The 22,413-nt window shown below is 42.2% G+C and overlaps 1 protein-coding gene across 3 annotated transcripts in view; it reads left to right on the forward strand.

The window, feature by feature from the left end:
* kank1a (KN motif and ankyrin repeat domains 1a) overlaps positions 1–22,413 on the forward strand; it is a 275,855-nt gene that overhangs the window by 23,586 nt on the left and 229,856 nt on the right. For all 3 annotated transcript variants that reach the window (XM_078569204.1, XM_078569188.1, XM_078569180.1), the window contains exon 2: positions 21,982–22,115. The gene's annotated coding sequence lies outside the window, so the exon portion shown is untranslated. The remainder of the gene's footprint in view (positions 1–21,981; positions 22,116–22,413) is intronic.

Genomic DNA, 22,413 nt, shown 5'->3' on the forward strand with positions numbered 1-22,413 from the left:
GATGGGTTAAATTTATCTGTTGATTTTTCTATTTATTTCTGTTACATGCTCCATTGAAACTTCGATTTTTTTTTTAAAGATCGGAACAAGAATTGTTGCATGATAGCTGCCCTCATGTAGTTTCATATGTAATTTGCAAGCCAGAAAATATGAAGCTTAGAAATAAGTTGGCCTGCCTGAGTAGTTGCCAAATACTTCAAGTACTGATGTGAAGCACATAGCTATATTTTATAATATTAATCCCATTTCAGCTCATGGTCACAATTTGTACTGTAATCTATAGGTTAGTAACTGAGGACTAAATGATTCCCATGCAACAAGGAGGTCTTGACTTTTAATCCACAATGAAAAGCCTCCGGCTGCCTATTTTCTTGGAATAATAGACATTGTATCGCATGTGCAGTCTGTAAGAGAAAAAAATGCCCCTTTCGGTGTTTCAAAAGATATACAGGAGGTGCACCTGCACTGTTGCACATAATTAGTAAAACCAGAGAAAATGTGTCAGCTGTGGCTCAGTTCATAGCACCCTCACCTTTGAGTCAGAAGGTTGTGGGTTCATGTCCTACTCCAGGACTTTGAACAAAAAAAAAGCCAAGAACTGTGAATGTACTCGAAAGAGTTACAAGGACATACAAGCATCTTTTAAATGATGTACATTTCTTTCACGAAATCAGTATCACGCAATGGATCTAATATTTTCACTTGATGTCTTTCTCAACTGAGATCTTTTGTGGAGCGGCACCTTCATAAAATGAAATCACTAAGGATTAAACTTGCATTTAAATATATGGTTAGATTACTGGATGAGTCCACAATTCTACACTTGTGTTACAAAGATGATTATTTGTCTGAAAAATATGCCTTGCAAGTTAACCAGTTTTGAGTTCACCGTCATATTGGTGAGGCACAGTTTGAGATATACTGGTGGTGGTGTGGGTTGGGAGGTGGAAGTGTCTAAAGATGAGGGACACTGTGTAAGATGTGTGGCAAGTGAAACAGTTGGTACAGTTGCTTGTGGAATTTGCTGTAGAATATTGTCACGCTTTAATGTTCAATGAACAAAATTATGGAAGAATAGAATTATTCTTGGTATTTGCATATGTGTGTGTTGGGAGTGGGGAGGAGGGCAGTTGAAAGTGGAAGAATAGCATTTTAATTGTGTGGCATAGATTAATTTTTGTGGTGCCATGGCAATTTTGAAAGTTAAATCTGAGAAAATTCACACTCAATCATTACGTCATTTTATTAATCTTGAATATGCCATTCAGTGCCATCAAATTTATTTTAAGAAGTTCATAATTCCCAAAATAGAAAAACATGCATTATAAAATTATGAACTGATGTACTGTTCTAGTTTTGTGGTGCCTGAAAAACGTGTTCTGAACTTTATCATCCATCTGATTGCTATTGGAATAGTTCTGTATACATTTAGGCATGAAAAGTTGGGTCAGTAGAATGGAGTGTGAAACATAGCTTGCAAGAATGGACTAGCTGCGTGATGCATTTACTCACTGATCTGTCATGGTGTGTCAAACGTCTGTTCCTAAACAAGAATTGCCATTAAAATAAGTGGGGAGATGAGATGTATAAGGAATTGGATAGAGCTTGACCTTGAATTGAAGAGCTCTGCATTTGTATTCAGGGTTTTTCTCATGAAATATAATCCTTCATATTTGAGCCTAACCTTTACTCTAGGTAGATTTGAGGCATGATTATAATTGCATTGCGTTCAGTCAGACTACTCACTGGAATGTCTGAATTCAGTTAATATGTTTCATGGTGATGTAAGCCTGAAGCAAAATTCCTTTCAAAGATGCAGCTAATTCAAGGCTATTTCAGAACCATTAAAAGCTTAATTGGAAAGTACTATTCAATGTTTAAGAATGTTAAGCACAGCGAAGCTATCTAAGTATTGACAACACTGTTCAGTTACTGGCTGACATTGTTATTAAAGTACCAGTCTCAACCAACCAATTAAAATATGTTTTGGAAGTGAGCACCTATTGAATTTAGGCAACAACTCGCTTCTAGAATTTGAAGCTAAAGGAAAACAGATGTAGTGTCTATGTTTGCATGAAAAATGTGAAGTCGAGGCACTTCTGTAAAATTTATGGTTATAATTTTTTGTATTAAAACAAATTTTAAATTTATGAAACCTACAGTTACAAATTATGCTAGTGCCTAAAAACAAAAATTAATATTTGGAAATATGCATAAGATTAATCTCATGGCCACATGAGTCACAAGGCCACACAGAGCAGATGTTTCCCAGTCAATGTTGAGTTAGCTGGGACAACTATGAATATACTAAAATCGGTATCAATGACCCAGTTCAACAAAGATTTGCTCATTACCCAGCTGCTCTTGCTGAAATTTTGCAGGCTTGGCATAGGATGAAGACATGAATTCTCGGGTCAGGGCTCAGCAAAAGAGTGTGATGCTTGATGGAGAAATCTTTTTGATTCATTTGAGACTTGGAAAACACTAGTCTGGGCGTGCATGTGCATTAATAGACACGCAATACTTTCATTGTTTCAGTTTTATGCATCAAGTCGATGTCTACATATCCATGCAACAAAGTGTTCACTGGATTTACAGCTTCCAAGACAGGCTTTCTTCTCCAGTTTGTATTGCGGTTTCCTGGGAAGTTAGTTACAGTTCCTAGCCCAGAAGGTGTTGCACACTACTCAACCAAACGCCCAGCAAGCTGCATTAATCCCATGTCAATACATGCACAGTGGGCCCACCAACAGGCAAAGAAATGGAACTTCGAAATAAGTGACAGTGGAACCACAACAGGCCAGATTCATGGGCAAGAGCCTATCATAGTTTTGGCTCTATTAAGTTTGTAGACTTAACAAGAAGCATGTTAGTTGTCTAATAAGAGAATGTTATTGGAGCAGTAATGACTTGATCAAAAGTTTTGCTTTTAAATCCTCTAAAACTTTCTTTGACAGTAAAATGTATGGCTCTTAATTCCACCCAAAATAAGGCACTCCAAAGGCTGGAGTTGGTCAAAGTTGACACTAGGGTTGTCTTTACCATGTCTGCTCTGCACCTTTGCTAATATATTCTTCTAACTTCTCTAAACAACTTGCCACAAAAAAAATTGCTAGCACAGCAACAAATAGTTTGCTTTTTGTTTTTATCTACATAGCAACTGAGACTATTATCCAAAGGTACTTCATTGGCAGTCTGAGGTTCTGAAAGGCTCTATGTTAAAAAAAAATGCAGGTTTGTTCCTCCTTTTAAATGAACCAGTGCAGAGAAAAAAGCTGTAGTTCGGGACAGGAGGGCAAAGTAGATTTGGTTTGCGGATCGTTTTTTGGCTAAATTTTGATTTTAATCTGTGTTCATTGATTTGTGAAACATGTTGAAGCTAGAGACACATTCCCATGCATTCCATTAGAGCTACATCATTTTGTAAGCCTGACTCCATTTTTAATGTGGTGCAACATTTTACATTTATGCTGAAAATGAATTTTCTAGTCGTTTAACACTGGTCACAAAGTGGGCCTTCTAAAGCTTAGAATTCAGAAATATTTTAACTTGTTTTCTCTGCCCAAGTTGTTGGATTGGTGAAGGAGAATGAAGTTCTAGGGATATTTTTAAAAGGCTTTGGATTTATTGGAAGAATGTAACAATTGAAGTGAATGAAGGTATAGATTTAGTTTTGACCTTTGCACGTAGAATGAAATTCGCAGTTATGGTTTTGACACTGGGTGTGTGCACATGTATATTGAAGTGTTTCACAGTTAAATAGTTACAATTCTGTTTTCCGCTAGCTAAATCAAGTAATCAAGCATGAAATCTTTGAAAAGGGCAAGTTCAGCTGTTCCAGATTTGTCAGGCTACATTAGATCACATTTTCCTGAGTTTTAATCGTTAACACTGTTGTTACCAACCAGTGTAGCTGATGCAGAAGATGCACTAAGTTCTGTCAATATTTTGAGACTTTAATGAGCTACTAAAATTGGAGTTTCGTTCACATTTATTTTCTCTTCAAATTTGCGAAAGAGCTTCCATTTTAGAGGTAGGGTATTACAAGCACCTAATAAGTAGATCATTGTACAAACTACTTAAATCATTGCAAAAGATCCCTGACTAGGATTTATAAAACCAGTGTGATTACTTAAAGATGTTTGAGTTGAAGCCATCATTCCCAAAATTAAGCCCTGCCTTTTCTTGTCATCTCTTTTGTAGTTTTCCCATTTTCTTACTCTTTTGATATAGTTATATTTTATATGAACGTATGAAATTGACCAGCAGGGGAAGGCAAGTTGGCCCATCAAGCCTGTCCCATCCTCATGACTAGACATTTACCTACCATCTCCAGCAGCCATATAATTTCCTGGGACAGGCAAAAATAAAAAAACATAAAGGACCAATGAGGGGAGAAAAAACCTATAAAATTCCTTGCCAACACACTCAGGCAATCAAAGCCAGTCCAAAAGAGTTCAGTCCCCTTATTCTTGCTTTACGGATGTATGTAATGCTGGCAAGACTTCATTTACTGCCCGATTCTACTTGCCCTGTGAAAGTTGTGCACTGTTGCAGTCTTTGTATTGATTGTGGTCCCTTAGTGGAGTCACACAGGTTATTCCACAATTTTGATTTTTTTATTCATTCATGGGAGTGATTGCCCATCCTCAATTACCCTTGTTCAGAGGGCATTTAAGAGTCAACCACATTGCTGTGGGTCTGGAGTCACATGTAGGCCAGGCCAGGTGAGGACGGCAGATTTCCTTCCCTAATGGACATTAGTGAACCAGATGGTTTTTTATGACAATCAGCAATGGTTTCACAGTCATCATTAGACTTTTAATTCCAGATTTTTATTGGATTCAAATTTTGGATCTAGTCACTATGATAAAACCGACACATGTCCATGATATGATCCTCTCATGACCTTGCTGCTTTTGTCCTTGCAGCTGTAGAGTATCCTGGGCGATGTATGAAATACGCCAGAGACAATCTTTTTAACTTGGCCTGTGATTTGGAGTTTTAGAATAATCCAAAAGCTTATGCTTTTTGTAATGCATAATTTGGTTCTTTAGGAGAACACGACAGACTAAAATTCTACTTAAATTATTTCAAAAATTTAATCTGAAAGGATGCTCGGTGTAAAGATTTTAAATCCATATTGCACAAAAATGGATCTGCACTTCCTTACTTCCAGTTGCACAGAAACTAATCTTCCCTGATAGATTTACCAGTTATATAGCCATGCTGTGTCCTTGACATCTTTCCTTTCTAAAGAAGGATGTACATATTGTACACAATTTTCTAATTGCTACCACCATTGATTTACATAGGCATACTACCTCTTTGCTATATACTCGATGCTCCTATTGATTAAGCTTTGGATCTGATGCTTTATTTTTAAATCAGTCAACAGCCTCGCTTATTTACTGCTGAACACGAGTCTACTTCACTACTTCAAATTTTTTTACCATTTATAATGTAGTTCCTTTTGTTGTTGTTCCTCTCAAAGTGCCAGTTTATTTTTCTCGCCATAAGATTTTACCTGACGCCTCTGTTCAGTCAACTAAATTATGATCCCCTGAAGTCAAATAAGATTGTCATCATAGTTTTTATTGTTTCCAATTTTTGGCGCTGCTTTTGCCTGATTTCTGGTGTTTTAATAACATTTACATTGCCATTTCTGTTACTGTATCAGAAATAAACCATAAACCCAGTGGAAATAATTATGCTTGTCACTTTTTTTTCATTTGTGAAATCATTATTGCTTTATCTTGCTCTTTGTCAAAGGCAAAGTATATTAGAAAAATTCATCAAAATAAGCAAACAAGCTTTTGTATTTTTGGAATTGGCAACATTGACTTGGGGCCTTATTAGATGGATTTTAAATCAACCTTGGGTCAACAGTCATTACTCGGCTAATGCAGATTGCTTAAGTACCTCCCAAAAAAACTTGCCCCCTCTGAATATTCATTGCATAGTTCTACTGCATGAAAAAGGAAAAGACAGTCTGTTGCACTGAGTTCTGATAATAGTTCTGAGTTCCTTGTTGAATCTCAGTTGGAGAGAATTTAGTTTAGAGATAAATCACCTTCCTGTGAGAGCATGTACTCTTTGCTTCATCTCCCCCCGCCTTGTGTATTTCCTCTACTCTACTCATCAGCCCTGCCCTCCCAAACGATCTGGGCTAAGTGCTCAGCGTTTCATTATTGCCAGCAGTATGTAGATTATTTGATGGGCAGGAAGGAAAGGTAAAATTTGAAACTTCTAAGATATGCATTTATTACATAACTCCCAACCAGCGGCAATGGGCATTGGATAAAAGTGTTCACTTAAATTAAATACAAGTGCCACTGTGAAAAGTGGAGGTCACCATTGGTGGCTTAGCCATATTGGCAATTGAGATTTTTCAAATGCCCCATGAATAGTTCCGTCACGCTAGTTTCCTTTTTCCATGAGAACCCCGCACACGTTCAGAGGAGCTGTCTGCCCTGGGTCTCTGTTAGCAGCAGATTCTGCGTGTTGGTCATGTGAGTGAGCTATTGTGAAGTTTGTGATATAAAATATTTGCAAAACATGCCATTGGGTACCCACCAGCAAGATTTGTGAGTAGCTCAAAAACAATCCCGAGTATAAATGCTATGACACCTGAAGGTTCTCTCGGATGAATGGGAGAATTGCAGGGAACTTGATTTCCTAAAAGACCAGGAGTTATACTGAGAATGTGGTGGCATGTAGACTTTTAGAATATTGAGCATGCCTGCAGTTTAAATTATCTTTATATTATAAGGGAAAATGCCCTTAAATATGTTGTTATAAAAGAAGGCAACTTCTTGAAGGTGAATGTGAGCCACAAAGATGCAAGATTCATGATGTTTGGAGAAGTGGTGTGGAGCATGTGTTCAAAATCAAGATTTTCTAAACTCCATTTATTTGGTGTGTTTTCTGACATTTTAGAGTCTGCTACAGTTCACTTTCACATTTAAAATATCTAACCCTTCTAGAGTTTGTTATTTTTGGTTTAAAATTATAGTAGTAGTGTGGTTAGCAACTAAATTCTGATCCAGTTTATTTAGGGATTTAACCAGAGATGTGATGGCGGAGCAGTCTCGAAGGACCAAGTCCTCATTCGTACGTTCATATATGTCTCTGTTAGGACTGAAATTTTTACAACATGTACCTAAAATGTACTAGATTGCAGTGTATTCTCTATGCATATGTCAAAACTTGTTCACTATTGTATCTTTACCTCTATCAGATCCATTGTAGCTCAGAAGCACGCACAGTTATCTGAATTCAAGTCATGCTGATTTGCTACTCCTATTTTTTTGTTTTAACATTTCAATAGCTTCAGTACAAGTAAAGGGAATATTTATGCTATGGTTTCACCGGAACATTAACATGTTTTCAGTAACTAAACATTTTCTGTTGGAGAAAGATGACTACTGTCTTGTCCAAAGGACATTCCAAAGTGGTTTGCAACAAATTTAGTTATTTCTGATTACAGTCACATTCCCTTTTTAGACAAACACAGCTAATTTGCATGCAGCAGAGAGATAATTTATCGTTTAATTTGTTTTAGTTTGTTAGTTGAGGGAGAAATGTTAGCCAATGAAGTGGGAAAAGCTCGGCTCCTTTTCAGAAAAGCACTATGTAATCTTTTATATCCACCTAAACATACAAGAAGCCTTGGTTTAATGGCTAGTATGAAAGACACCCCCTCAGTACTGCACTGATGTGTCAGTCATATTAGGTGCACAAATCTCCTGGCATGGAGCTTGAGCCCCCATTCTTCAAGCTCAAAGGTAAGAGTACTACCGAAACCAAGCTGACATTGAAAGACTGTAAAACACATCTTTCTTATGTCCCTGTCAAAAAGGTTAAATTTCTTGCTTTAAAATACAGATCATTTATGCATTCTTAACAAAAAACATGGTTTACGAGAAAAATAGCTTGAATGGATCAAACTAAGTTTGTTTAAGGAAATAACCTAGTGTGGAAGCCATGCTTTTCACTTTGCTGAAGAAACACCCCATATAGTTGGGATGACACCAGTTGGTGTTTGTGTTGATGTTGGTTAATTGCAAGATCACTTGGGTTCATATCACCTGATTTTTATTTACTTTTGGTGCCACCGTGGACAATTTTGAAAATCTTCCTCTTCTGTCTGTCAGTGAAAGTGAGTTGCCAAGATTTTTTTAATTAAAAAAATTGTCACTTCCACAGAGGGATTATTTACTGTTTCAGTTAGTGATTTTTAATGACCTACAATTTTGGAGAAGTGCATCTGATCACGTGGCAGAAAATATTAAGCATGTTGTTTATTATGAAAACTGCCCTTGTGCATCCTGAATTTTTTGGACTAATAAATGAACAAATAACTTAATAGTCTTCCAAAGAATACCACTTCTAAATTTCAGCCAATAGAAACTAGAGTTATCAGACTTTGCAGCGGTCACTGTCTGACGTTTATGGCTGGAAAAAGGCTAGTTTCTTACGAAGCCATGACTGCATTCTTGATCAGTTTACTGGATGTCATGAATTTTGTTGCTAGAATTTGGGATCCTTTGGCTCAAAGCAACAATACAAACTGCTTTTGCCATATGGGGATAATCTGTGAAAGGGAGGAATTTTGTGGAGCTTGAAGATTTGAAGGCGACCTCAAGTTGCAGAGCACACGGGAGTGACGTCAATAAGCAAGACTAATCACGTTGATGTTTGTTTATTCTGACTATGGTGCATTGATAAATCACAGAATCACAATCTTAACGGTATAGAATGAGGCCATTCGGCCCATCATGTCTACACCTGCCCTCCAAATGAGCATTATGACCTAGTGCCATTGCCTTGCCTTTTTCCCATACCCCTACACATTGTTTCTATTCAAATAATCATCTAATGTCCCCTTGAATGCCTCCATTGAGCCTGCCTCCACCACACTTCCAGGCAGCACATTCCAGACCCGGGCCACTTGTTTTTTCTTGCATCGCACTTGCTTTTGCAAATCGCTTTAAATCTGTGCCCTCTCGTTCTTGATCCTTTTACGAGTGGGAACAGCTTCTCCCTATTTGCTCTGTCCAGCCTCGTTATGATTTTGAACATCTCTATCAAATCTCCTCTCTGCCGCCTTCTCTCCAAGGAGAACAGTCCCAACCTCTCCAATCTGTCTTCATAACTGAAGTTTCTCATCCCTGGAACCATTCCTGTAAACCTCTTCTGTGCACTGTCCAATGTGTTCACATCCTCCCTATAATATGGCGCCCAGAACTGTACACAATATTCCAGCTGAGGTCTAACCTCATGGCTCTTGTACTCTATGCCCTATTAATAAGGCCCAGGATACTATGTGCATTATTAACTACTCTCTCCACCTGTCCTGCCACTTTCAATGATCTATGCACATACACACCCAAGTCTTTCTGCTCCTGCACCCACTTCAAAACTTCACCTTTTATTTTAAAAGCAAAAAACTGCGGATGCTGGAAATCCAAAACAAAAATAAAAATACCTGGAAAAACTCAGCAGGTCTGGCAGCATCTGCAGAGAGGAACACAGTTAACGTTTCGAGTCCGTATGACTCTTCAACAGAACTAAGGAAAAATAGAAAAGAGGTGAAATATAAGCTGGTTTAAGGAGGGGGAGTGGGGTGGGGGAACAGGTAGAGCTGGATAGAGAGCGAGTGATAGGTGGAGATAGCCAAAAGATGTCATAGACAAAAGGACAAAGAGGTGTTGAAGGTGGTGATATTATCTAAAGGAATGTGCTAATTAAGGGTAGAAAGCAGGACAAGCAAGGTACAGATAGCCCTGGAGGGGGTGGGGTGAAGGGAAGGGATCGAAGAAGGCTTAAATGTAGAGATAAAACAATGGATGGAAATACATTTAAAAATAATGGAAATAGGTGGGAAAAGAAAAATATATATAAATTATTGGGAAAGAAAAAAAAGGGGGATCGGAAAGGGGGTGGGGATGGAGGAGAGAGCACATGATCTAAAATTGTTGAACTTAATATTCAGTCTGGAAGGCTGTAAAGTGCCTAGTCAGAAGATGAGGTGCTGTTCCTCCAGTTTGCGTTGAGCTTCACTGGAACAATGCAGCAGGCCAAGGACGGACATGAGGGCATGAGAGCAGGGTGGAGTGTTAAAATGGCAAGCGACAGGGAGGTCTGGGTCATGCTTGCGGACAGACCGAAGGTGTTCAGCAAAGCGGTCACCCAGTCTGCGTTTGGTCTCTCCAGTGCAGAGGAAACCGCATTGGGAGCAACGAATGCAGTAGACTAAATTGAGGGAAGTGCAAGTGAAATGCTGCTTAACTTGAAAGGAGTGTTTGAGCCCTTGGACGGTGAGGAGAGGAAGTAAAGGGGCAGGTGTTGCACCTTCTGCGGTTGAATGGGAAGGTGCCGTGGGAGAGGGTTGAGGTGTAGGGGGTGATGGAGGAGTGGACCAGGGTGTCCCGGAGGGAACGATCCCTGCAGAATGCCGCCGAGGGGGTGAAGGGAAGATGTGTTTGGTGGTGGCATCGTGCTGGAGTTGGCGGAAATGGCGGAGGATGATCCTTTGAATGCGGAGGCTGGTGGGATGATAAGTGAGGACAAGGGGGACCCTATCATGGTTCTGGGAGGGAGAGGAAGGTGTGAGGGAGGATGCGCGGGAGATGGGCCGGACTTTTATTTTATATTGTCTGTCCATGTTCTTGCTACCAAAATGAATCACCTCACACCTTGCATTGAACTTCATCTGCCACCTATCTGCCCACTCCACCAACTTGTCTATGTCCCCTTGAAGTTCCACATCGTCGTCCTTGCAGTTTACAACACTTCCAAGCTTCATATCATCCGTAAACGCTAAGCACTTGACTCTGAGCACTTGAACCTCCATTTGAAGCTTGAAACTGGCTAAAGTCAGAATCAAATAATTGAATTAGTGAGGGTAAAGAGAATTTTGAAGTTGACATTGCTCCTGATCCCTGACGGTCTTGTGATTCTGATATTTGATATTATGTGCGATGCTCATCTTGTGACTCGGTTCATGAAAAAAAAAAGTTGGCTAGCCTGGCAAAAATTGAAGAAGCAATCATTTGTGATTCAATATCAAAGAGTAAAACTGTCCAAAATAGTTAATTTGATTGGAAATAACCCTCATTACACTGATATTAAGAAAAGTATTAGATACTATTTTCTTGCCCTTGACATTCTAAGTAACTAACAGTCTGGAAGTGTTTGAGAGAAATTATGGTTACAGCTGCTGGCATTCCTCCATCTATGAAAGATGATGGGCACACAGCAGACAATCAATTTAGGTGGGGCTGTGTTCATTTGGTGCACCTTTGACTGAAGACCAATGCTTGAAAGGCAGTTTCTGTCACAAGCGCTGCACCTGAAGTTGCCAAGAGACATTGCGGGTTGTATTCCGCATTGGTGCCTATTGCCAAGCTGCTGTAGCCACTGGTTATTGTGGTAGTGCACACCAGCCCACATGAGTCTCCATTGCCCTCTTCCGCCAGCTAGTGACTCCAGGTGCTATGATGAAGTATAATAATTTTCATAATATATTTCTGGTTTATTGTGAAGTAGGTTTATGGGGGTAAGTATAGTTGGGTCTGAGAGAGATTTAATTACATTTGGAGTCAAGTATACTTCAAGTTTAAAATCATCAAAAGAAGCTAGGTGCTTGATATGCTAATTAGCATTTAAGATGTGAAGGGAATTTGCATTTTTAGATAAGTGAAGAGATATTTGGATTGCAAAGGGATCTTAGCCTGTTTATAACTAGTCAGATAAGCAAGGCCAAAGAATGTGTATATTTTTCCCAAAGGTTACTGACAATGTATTGGCAACACAAAAGTTTTTATATTATGAGGAAGATATAGTTTCAAAGACATATATGGATAATAGAATTTACATATTAAAAAGAGAGAAACATATAGAGGAGAACGAAAGGCTATGGGCAGAATTTTTAGCTCGCTGCCGCACGCCTGACCCAATCCGGCATGAAATCGCGCATCCCGGCATCAGCCAGGCGTCATTCCATGCTCGTGCAATATTTCGGTCGGCAGCGCATGCAAAAGTCTGAAGCGTGCCTGCCAGACAATTAAGAGGGCAATTAAGCCCATTAATGGAGCAATTAACTCCAATTTTTCGTGGTCCATTCAATTTTTCGTGGTCCATTCAACCTTACGGTTGGCGGACAGGCGGCCTTTACAGTTTTCAGGAATCCCCTTCCATGGTTGGGATGAGATTTCTGTGATGAAATGAAATATAAATAAATTTCTGTGGACAGCATTTTCAGTAGCTAAATTTTCAGATGATTTATTATGATGCATGAACACTTTTTCAGCTTCTGAACTCTTTTTTTATTTTTGCTGTTTCAGGTCTTCAGCTCCCTGGGCAGCTCTCTGCCTTCAGAAAGCTTTCTCTCAGCGCTCGCCCATGTTGATGTCAGAGCCCACCCTCTTCCTGCCCCCACACCTGGCAGCGCTGAGCTTCTCTGTGTGCGCTTCGTGCTGGCAGGCCATTAATTGGCCAGCCAGCGTGAAATTGCGGTCAGGGCTAAATTGCGATCGGTGGTTCGTTTCCCGACTGCTCCTGGGCCTGCCCGCTGACCTAAAAATTCAGGTCTTTGTGTCAGAAGGCCATGTAAGATCTGACAGGAGTATGTGAAATAGCCTCAACGAAACCTCCAGCTATGTGTGCATATGTCTGCTATATAGCGAAACTGAAGTTGAGGAAAAGCCATTTGGAATTCCACTGTCAAGTGGGTATTGTTAACTTGCTGGTCCTGTTTTAAATCTAAAATCTATTTCAGGTTAATTAGGAATTTAAGGAGCTATTATAGTAGTAAGTAATTGTACTCTTATGTATGTGCTTGAAATCTTCTTTTATATTTTGTTAATAAATATTTTAATTTTTAAAATCCAGGCCTTGGACTTATTACTTCTTCTGAATTCAGTGCACATCTCTCATAATAAATACAAATTGCAAAACCATTGTGATAATGTGACCAAGTTTCCCTTGTGGATTTGGTCTGCCTGGCACACATCTGCCACGCCATAACAGTGCACTAGTCAATGTTCAGGGCCTTAATTCATGCTTGCAAGCACCTTTGAAGTGGAGCCTTGGACACCCCACTGGTCATCTGGCTCCAGCTACCTTACCATACAGAAGATCCTTAGGCATACTTCCTGTGGTCATGCTTGACCCACCAAAGCCACCTCTGTTTGATTAGTGCCAACACACTTTGGTGCTCTGCCTTTGAAAGGACTGCTGCATTCATGATTTTGTCCTGCCAGAATATACCCATAATATATCCTGGCATGCCTACAGTTTGTGTAATGGTGTATCCTACCAGGCTAGTATAATCAAGAGACTCTAATGTTTGTCCAAATTATTTTTTGTTATCTTGTACCCTAGTTTAAAGCAAAACCATCACGTGATTGATTAATGTTCAAATCTTCTACCACTTTCTCAAGGTTAGGAGACTGAGGACTTGTGGCGGATCCATTAAACCAATTGACCCTTGGCCTTGCTACATTAGTAAACACTGATCCCACAAAGCAACACTCCAGCTTTAGGCAAGTGCAAGTTCTAGTCAGACTCACAGGGGCAGCACTGCAGACAGTTCATTGGAAAGTGACTTGGCTGATTCCTAGTTGAGGGGGTTTAAATATACAAGCGAAATGCTGGAAACACAATGTTAGGAATACTCAGCAGGTCAGGCAGTATCTGCAGAGAGACTGTTGTACTCCATCACTGAGGTTTTTACAATGGCATAAATCAGGTAACTGAAAGCAATTGCTCACTCAGGGTTTGCTTTTCATTTCTTCGGTACATTAGCAAAAGATTAGCTGGAGCTCAAGACTAAGATGGGCACACATGAAGTTTGAACTTCCCTATCAGAATAATTTAAGATATGAGACAAATCATCTAGTTAAGAAGCATCTCAAAAAGGTAAGACGCATTGTAAAGAGTTTGAGGCGTTAGCAATTTTTAAAAATATACCTCTAAGATGGTTACCCCAGGAATAAGAGATTTGGATTTACATAGCACCTTTCACAACCACCGGACAACCCAAAGCAATTTACAGCCAATGAAGTACTTTTGAAGTGTAGTCACTATTGTAATATAGGAAAAATGGCAGCCAATTTGTGTGCAGCAAGCTCCTACAAACAACAATGGAATAATGACCAGATAATCTGTTGTTGTGATGTTGACTGAGGGTTAAATATTCAGGTTCCTCTTCAAAAGAGTGCTATGGGATCTTTTACATCCACCTGAGAGGGTAGGTGGGAGCTTGGTTAAATATCGCATTAGAAATACAGAATCTCTAACAATACAGAACTCCCTCAGTGCTGCACTGGTGTGACAGCATTGATTTTTGTGTCCAAATCCTGGAGTGGGTCTTAATCCACACTCTTCTGACTCAGAAGCTGGAGTGCTGCCAACTGAGCCACAGCTCATTGCATTCAATAATACTGATAAAGGGAACCTTAATATACACATGACTTGAAGATGGTGTAATAGCGAGGATTTCAGCTTTCTGGGGTGCTGGATGAGTTGCAAAGTAGGGTAAAGAGCTACAGATCGGAAGCACAGCACCTAAACTGCTCATGAGTGTCATTGATTCTAACACCAAGCGTGGAATTGTCCCAGATTTGCACTAAGCGCGGTAGCGGGTTGTTTTACTTGCCGGCTGCAATGGCGGGTTTTCATGCTGTTTCGTCTCAAACACAGCGTTTTGATGGTGGGCAGCCTCTCATTCACCCGCCACGCTATCACCTCGCTGCTTCATCACACTAAGTGCCATCATATTTTAAAGCCCAGCTGCACGCACACATCTCAGTGCTTCCAAGCTTACTTCAGGGAAGGTGTCCATGAAAGGCAAAAAAATTGCAGCCCCAATGTATAATGACATGTCACTGGAATGCCTTTTGGACACAGTGGAGGCTTGCCATGGTGTCTTCTACCCCTCCTCTGGCCAGGCAGCAGCATCACCAATCGAGCATGGCAGGCAGTGGTGGTCAGTGCCAATGCCCTGCAAAAGAGGACACCACCCTGTGCCGCTACAGGATGAATGGTCTCATCTGTTCCGCCATGGTATTGCTCTTTTCTCATCACTCTCAACTTTTGCACTCTCGAACCCATCACACATCCACAGGGACCTCACACCTCAAGGGACAACACCACTAACTCTCTCTCACCCTCAGGTCTCCATCAGGCTCATATCCTCTGGAGTTCACATCCTCATCTTGTCCATGGCTCCTTCAGTATACAAACATTCCACGCAGTGCCATGTGTCCTACACACACACGCACTCCACCTGTTTCCATGCAGAAGAAGCTGGTTCACAAGCAGAGAGAGGCCCCAGACCGGGGGTGGAGTGACCCACACTAGGCCCCTCACTTTGAGAAATGTGCCATTGCACTGACTGGTGAGGACGTGGACCGTGCCTGCGGCAACTGTGAGGTAGACAGTGAATGCCCTCATGAGGATCCTGCATCACATCCTACCTCTCTGAACACAAATGAGTGCTCTCTCTCCTGCTTTTGACCTGCTGCCATGGTGTACTTTTGGTTCACAGGGACCTCTGTCAAGGGACCAACACCCTCAGCCAGCCACTCCCTCAGCTCCATCCAGGTCCTCGCCTGCAAAAGAGGACACCTCCTCCAGTGAAGAAGTGAAAATAAGTAGCCCGGAAGACCCATCACAGCGCTTACCCACACTCTCCACCAGCGCAGAGCCACATACCTCAGTGGAACCTAGATCTAGAGCAGGCTTGGGTTCGCAATCTGGTGGTCACCACAGCAGGAGGAGGCAGGATCAGCCAAGCTCCACAGCACTCTGAGGACTGCTGGGAGGAGGCATCTGTGAGGTCTGACTCAGATGATGAACCTCTGGATTCGGCCTTCCAACTCATCCTGGAGAGTCAGCAGAAGGCGGTGGAACATCACGCAGAGCTGTTGGAAGCTCTCAGAGTGGCACATGAGATGGAAGAGTGCATCCGCCTGCTCTCTTTGGTGCCCACGTGTGTGCGTGGAGGTCTCCATGAGAGGAATGGCAGACACCATGGAGACCCTGGTCCAGCAGAATGCAGAGATATGTGCAGACCTGCACTCCATCATGGGAGCCATGGGTGAGTTCCTGCAGTGGGAATGTGAGGGGAAACAGGGCACCTCGACGTTCCTCCAGATGCTCCTTCCCCTCAAGTCAGGCCAGGCTCCTCGAGCACCCGAAGGGAGGAGGCGTGGCAGGTGGACACCCCTGAGTCCTCTCCCTCTGAGTCCCCTTTGCCTGTGAGACCTTCAACTTCGTCCTCTGTCTTCGCAGAGGGAGCAGCCGGCCCACGAGTGATTCTGGAGGGAGAAGTGTGTGTGGGGGGCAGGGCGTTTTCAGAGCCCCGTGCAAATATGCTCACAAGCACTCGGACCCTTCCCGCATCACACTCATCTCAATATCCTGAGCATTTTCAATGCTGCCTGCTGGGGTTTGCTTTCAGTTGTCCATCTGAGCTGACCTGCATCTCCACCCACCCAATGATCGCACTCCCATACAGCACATGATCTCGCCCACCACGACTCTCGTTTCACTTTTTCAATTTGGATAGCATGGTCCGGATTCGCTTTTTCATAAGGTACCCTGTCTTTTCCCCTCCCCCAGTCACCCATTTCCTTTCCCCTCATAAAAGTTGCCCCCCCCCCCCCGGCCCCGGCGTCACCTTCCGCCTCCCCTCTGTCATGTACCAGCCACAACCCTTTTCCTTCGGGGATGCCCAGATGAACGTGCACATTTCCTTCCTTCCTGAAAATCCCACCCTCATCCATATTAACCTCCCCAACCTTCTCCTTCCCACCCCCAGGGTCTGTGTCTGCCTCTGAGTCCCCACCAGCCATCCTCGCTGTCCCTTCCACCACTACAGCCAAACCCTCATCCTCCCACCCTACCGCCTTACTCTGACAATTCTCATTCTCACCATTCCCTCAGCTCATTCCCCAGGCGGCAGACATGAACCTATCAGACCCCTCCCTTGCACGTTCACCTGTATATCCCATCTTCATCCCTTCCCCTTCCCTACTCCTTCCTCCCTCCAGCATAGCTTCTTCCTCTAGCCTTATTCCCTCTGCTCCCTGCACTCCTTCCTCCCCCCCTCCTTCCCTTACCCTCCACCCCCCTTACACCTACCTCCCTAGTTGTCGCCTTCTCTCCTGTTACCCGCCCCCACACCCTCGACACCTTCATTCCACCTCACCACTCTCCCCCCCCCGCCCCCCCTTACCCAAAAACAGCTTCATTCCACCTCACACCCCCTTGACCATTGTCCGTTGTGAGCATCAACGGTGACTTTCCAACTCCCGTTAGCTGCTTCGCTGCAGAGCAAAGTCCATGAGAATCTACCCAGCGTGCCATGGACGTTCCTCCAGTGTGCTGTTGGTGTTGGGCTCCAGCATCTTCTGCTCCTCGGGTGTCCACAATGTGAGCAAGGCCCTGGTCAGTAAGTCTTGACTTCTGCATGTCACACTTGTCGAGACGTGTTCTACACCAGCGAGTTTTCCCGCCAATGTGGGCAGTGATCCAGCTTGGGGGTGGGGGGGGGACAATTCTAGTGGGCTTATAATATGTTGACATTTGTGCAATGAGGTTCGCGATGTCCGATGCTTGAGAATGCGCCTGCCATCTGCAGGTTGAGTGGACGATCGCAAACTGGCTTCACACCATTGTGAAACCGATCGCACCATATTGTCCGCCCATGCCACTGATCACGCTCGACACCAGCGGGCACTGAAAATCCCGACCCAAGTCTTTTTAACCACCCAATATATGGCAAGTGTACCAAGATGCCAGGATTGAGCGCGAGAGACCTTGAATTCGGAATGGCTAACTAAAATAACTCCACAATTGGGATACCAGTATGGAGCATGTCAACATAAACTTCTAAAACTTACAAGGTTGCATTCGGGCGGAGGAAGTCATAAAGGAATGCATTAGAAAGGATGTGGAAAAGATTTACCAGTGCAGTATGGTCCCAGGGCATAGAATTTGTTACGTGGTTAGATTGGTGAAGTTTGGGTTGTTGTTCTTTAGAGGAGGGAAGATTGAGAGGAGATTTGATAGAGGTGCTCAAAATCATGAGGGGTCGTCTAGATAGAGAAACTGCCCATTGGCAGAAGGATCGAGAACCAGAGGATGCCGATTTTAAATTGAATGGCCACAAGAACCAAAAGCAAGATGGGGAAAAACTTTTTCATGCAGCATGTGGTTAGAAAGCATTATCTGAGTGTTTGGTGGAGGCGGGATCAATTTTGGCTTTGGAAAGGGAATTGGATTATTATCTGAAGAGAAATTTGTGGGGCTGTGGGGAAAGGGTGGTGGAATGGGACTAACTGAGTCGCTCGTGCAGAGAGCTGGTATGGACAAAATGGGCCAAACAGCCTTTTTCGTTCTTATAACGACTCTGATCCTATAAGAAACTAGGATAACGACTCTGATCCTGTAAGAAAATAGGAACAGGAATAGGTCTTTTGGCCCCTTGAGCTGTCTTCACCTTTTTATAAGACCATGGCTGATCCTTGACTTCAATGTCACTTTCCCATGCTTTCCCTATCTCCCTTGATTGCATTTCATAGATGTGTCCTCCAAGCTATTTTAACCAATTTGATTTGTCCAGTCTATCTGAGGATTAAAGTGCCCCCCAAGATTATTGCATTGTCTTTGCTAGAAACTCCTCACCAGCATTTGTTTTTGACCCTATTATTTCTTATCTCATCCATATTGATTCTGCTTCTTGCTCTTCTGAGCCAAGATCCTTCCTCCTCCTTTTGTAATCAGGGCTAGCCCCACTCCTTTTCCATTTTGTCTCTTTTAAAACATCAAGCACCCTGGGATATTTAGGTCCCAATCATGGCCACCATGGAACTACATCCTTGTAATGGTTGATATCACACCTATTTATCTCCACTTGTGTCATTTAATTTGTCCTCCTTGTTATGGGTGCCATGTGCATTCATCAATTTCCCCAGATTTGATCTTAGCCACTGACGCACACTATTGTTGTTGGAAACTACTTTCCCTCCCATCACATTCATCTCCTGTAGCCTTGACTTGAACCTTGCACACCCTCACCTTTTTCAGCTTGAAGCCCTATCTACAGCCCTCATTATTCAATTTGTCAAGGTGCTGGCTGTAGCCTGGTTAAAGTGGAGCTCATCCCAACGGGACAGATCCCTCTTTCCCAGTCCTGGCGCCAGTGCTCCATGACTCAAAACTCCTGTGTCCCACACCACTTTTTAAGCCATTCATTCAACACTCTCTGATCTGTTTAAACTCTGTGCCAATTTGTGTATGGCTCAGTTAGTAATCCAGAGATTATTTCCTTTTGAGGTGCTTCTTATTAATTTACATCCTAGCTTCTCAAATTACTTAGCAGAACCTCATTGTTAATCCTAGGGTCCTCCCAAGTTGTTCTCTAGGTGCAAGGAAATGTTTTTAACCCTGGCAATAGGTGGGCAAGCAATGCAGCCTTCAAGCAATGCAGCCTTCAGAACACTTGGTTGCTGCTGCAGAGAACTGTATCTATTTCCTGTTCTATATCATGCTGTAGCACTGCCACATTCCTTTTTCTCCCCCTCAACTTGAATGGCCTCCTGTACCACTGTGCCATTGTCAGCTTGCTGATCCACCCTGTTGACTTTGCCCTTATCTAATAGTCTTTCTTGCTGGTTCTGAAATGGTGCAGGTCTGGTTCGTGTTTACGGGCAAGAGGGTGTGACTGACTGAGGAAGGCAAGCAGACCCCAGGTGCATTGCTGGAGGAGGTTTGGCATTTGCCCTTATACTCTTTCGAGTTATCAACAGTCACAGATTGCAACTCTTTGAGTACAATCACAGTTCTTGGTTTTCCAGGAGTGGGACATGAACCCACAACCCTCTGATTCAAAGGCGAGGGTGCTATGAACTGAGCCGCAGCTGACACGTGGAACCACCTCCAGCACAGCACCTGGGATCACCTTGTCTTCCTGACTCAGTCAAATCCTCTTGCCCGTGAACACTAACCAGACCTGCACCATTTCCGAACCTAAGTGGTAAGAATGCATGCTGCATTCTAAGTGTCCAGGTAACACCTCCCCTCATTTTCCATGCAATGTCTATACCTTTCACTCTTGCTTAATGACTTTGAGCTGAAGTTCCTCGAGGTGCAGACACTTAGTGAAGATGTGGTTGTCTGGGATCACAATGCTAACTACAAACTCCCATGTACTGCAATTGTGTCACCAACCCCCCTGCCTCACACTGCCATCCCTATCTAATCTTGTTATATTTTGTCTAGAGTAAGTCTTCATTTAAAGTTGTAGTTGTGTTCATGAAAATCGCACCTCTTAAGTGAAACAACTTTAAGTGAATCACATTTTCCCATTAAAACCAGCTGCAGTTAGGATCTGTAGGACCTTCCTCATTTAAAAAAAACATTAAAACCTTATACTCTATGTTGAAATACTTTACGCTGCTAAATTCCTATATTGGTAAATGAAATAATTTTTACATTAAAAAAATTAAAAATATAAAAGAAATATTGTAAGCTAACTGTTTCAACTTGCCACCTGCTCACCGTCTCTTCCACAGGCTGACTCTCTCCCTCTTGCCGACCCACTGCCGCTCACCCCTTCCCTGTCTGAACCCTTGTTGAGAGCAAGGTCTCTGGAGGGGCGGTGAGAAGGGGGAGTCTGGCAGGGAAGTGCTGGGCGAGTGAGAGTCTCCGGGAAAGGGAGAAGCCACTCCAAAATGACACTGATCTGGGTCGTGTACGCTTTGACAGCCCTGGTGCGAAATGATGCTAAAGCGGACGTCACAATGCAGTGTGTATACTGCCCCCCGTTATATCCAAGGCACTGAAGCAAAATTACTCTGAATGAGGCAATTTAAAACTGGGATCTACTTTAAATGTTTAATCCCCTTACTTTAGCCTTTATAATTACTTGATCAAGTTTACGTTATAGGTAGATTAATTTGTGTACCTGTAATATGAATCACTACAGACAAAGGAAGCAAAAAGCAGCATTTTCTCCCTCTGTGCCCTGAATTCCCACTTGCCCTAAATTCCAGCCGTTGCACTCTGCGATGCGTTCTGTTTACAACCATTTTGTACTAACCACTCCGAGCAGTTGAATATACATCTCTTGTCCACGTGCACTCTTCACTGGAAGCTCAACCTATACAGCAAAGCTGTTCCAGCTATGCTAATCATACTGGATTACCAACTGACATTGTCTTAACCCTAATGTTGAGTAGGGGCTAAAAGGGGTGCTGAAATATATATTTAAAATACATGAAGCCCTAAAGATCTTGTATCTAAAGTTAGTGACTTCAAATTAATTGTGAATACTTTAACCCTATGTTTGCAAAAGCCACCTTTTTAAGAATGGTGGCTCTCCACCTGCATAATTGTTACACTCAAAATATGCTTGCAACCTAGGTGGGAACTAGCATAGCTTGTATATTGGGTCAGTAAACCAATGTCTGAAACTGTTAAATGAACTCTTAGTACCATGGAAATTTTGTGTTCTACTACTGGGTGACTTGCTTTAAAATGGCTATTTGAAGTACAGTTATAAGTTGTATAAATGCATGATATTGATTTTATACTGATCCAGTCATTTTCTGTACTAACAAGTCCAAAATCCTTTACCAGAGGAAAGGTTTAGAAAACAAAACATTTTGCCTTCTCTGTATTCGAGTGGTGTGTTATAATCTAGACAATAGCATCATTCCAGATTTGTGTAAAACAAATTTTCATCATTGCAAAAAAATGTACCCATCTAATCAGTGTTTTGTTCTGACCTTTACACACCCACACCCCTGTTCACTTCTCCTAAAACTGAAAAGCCAGCAAGGGTGTCTCTGTATTAAAATGTTGTCAACATCAATACTTAACCAGCAGGGCTGAAAGAATTTTTAAGACTGTGGATTCATAGGGTCTCATAACTTCTAACAATGCTTTCTATTTTTTTTTAAAAAGGCATTTGGAAGCTTAATTTGTTTGCATTGATTGGAGCGGACAAGCTTCTAATCCATCTGGTGACTGTCTTTGGAAAGATTTGCAGTGAAACAATATTTGTGGAGAAGATCCTTGTGGGCTTTATCAGCTGTGAGGTAAGATCTAAGTCTTTATTATTTAGCAGTTTGGTAGGACAGAACTTGAGTACTGATGGAAAGTATTTTTTGTTGAAGTTTTTCATCTTGCACTTGGGACAATTTGCAAGAAAATGCCAATGCTGTCAAGCCAAAGGACGTTCTGCCTATTACACAAATGAGTAATGTGGTATACGAATTTCAGAGCCAGTGTGATGCTAGGTATGTAGGCCGTGCGTCCCAAAGACTTGTGCATCGTACCAAACAGCATGTCCCTTCTGCTGTTCGCAACAGGGAAGGTACAGACCATACCCAACCA

This window comes from Cetorhinus maximus, chromosome 2 (assembly GCF_964194155.1).
Source record: "Cetorhinus maximus chromosome 2, sCetMax3.hap1.1, whole genome shotgun sequence".
Taxonomy (NCBI): Eukaryota; Metazoa; Chordata; class Chondrichthyes; order Lamniformes; family Cetorhinidae; genus Cetorhinus; species Cetorhinus maximus.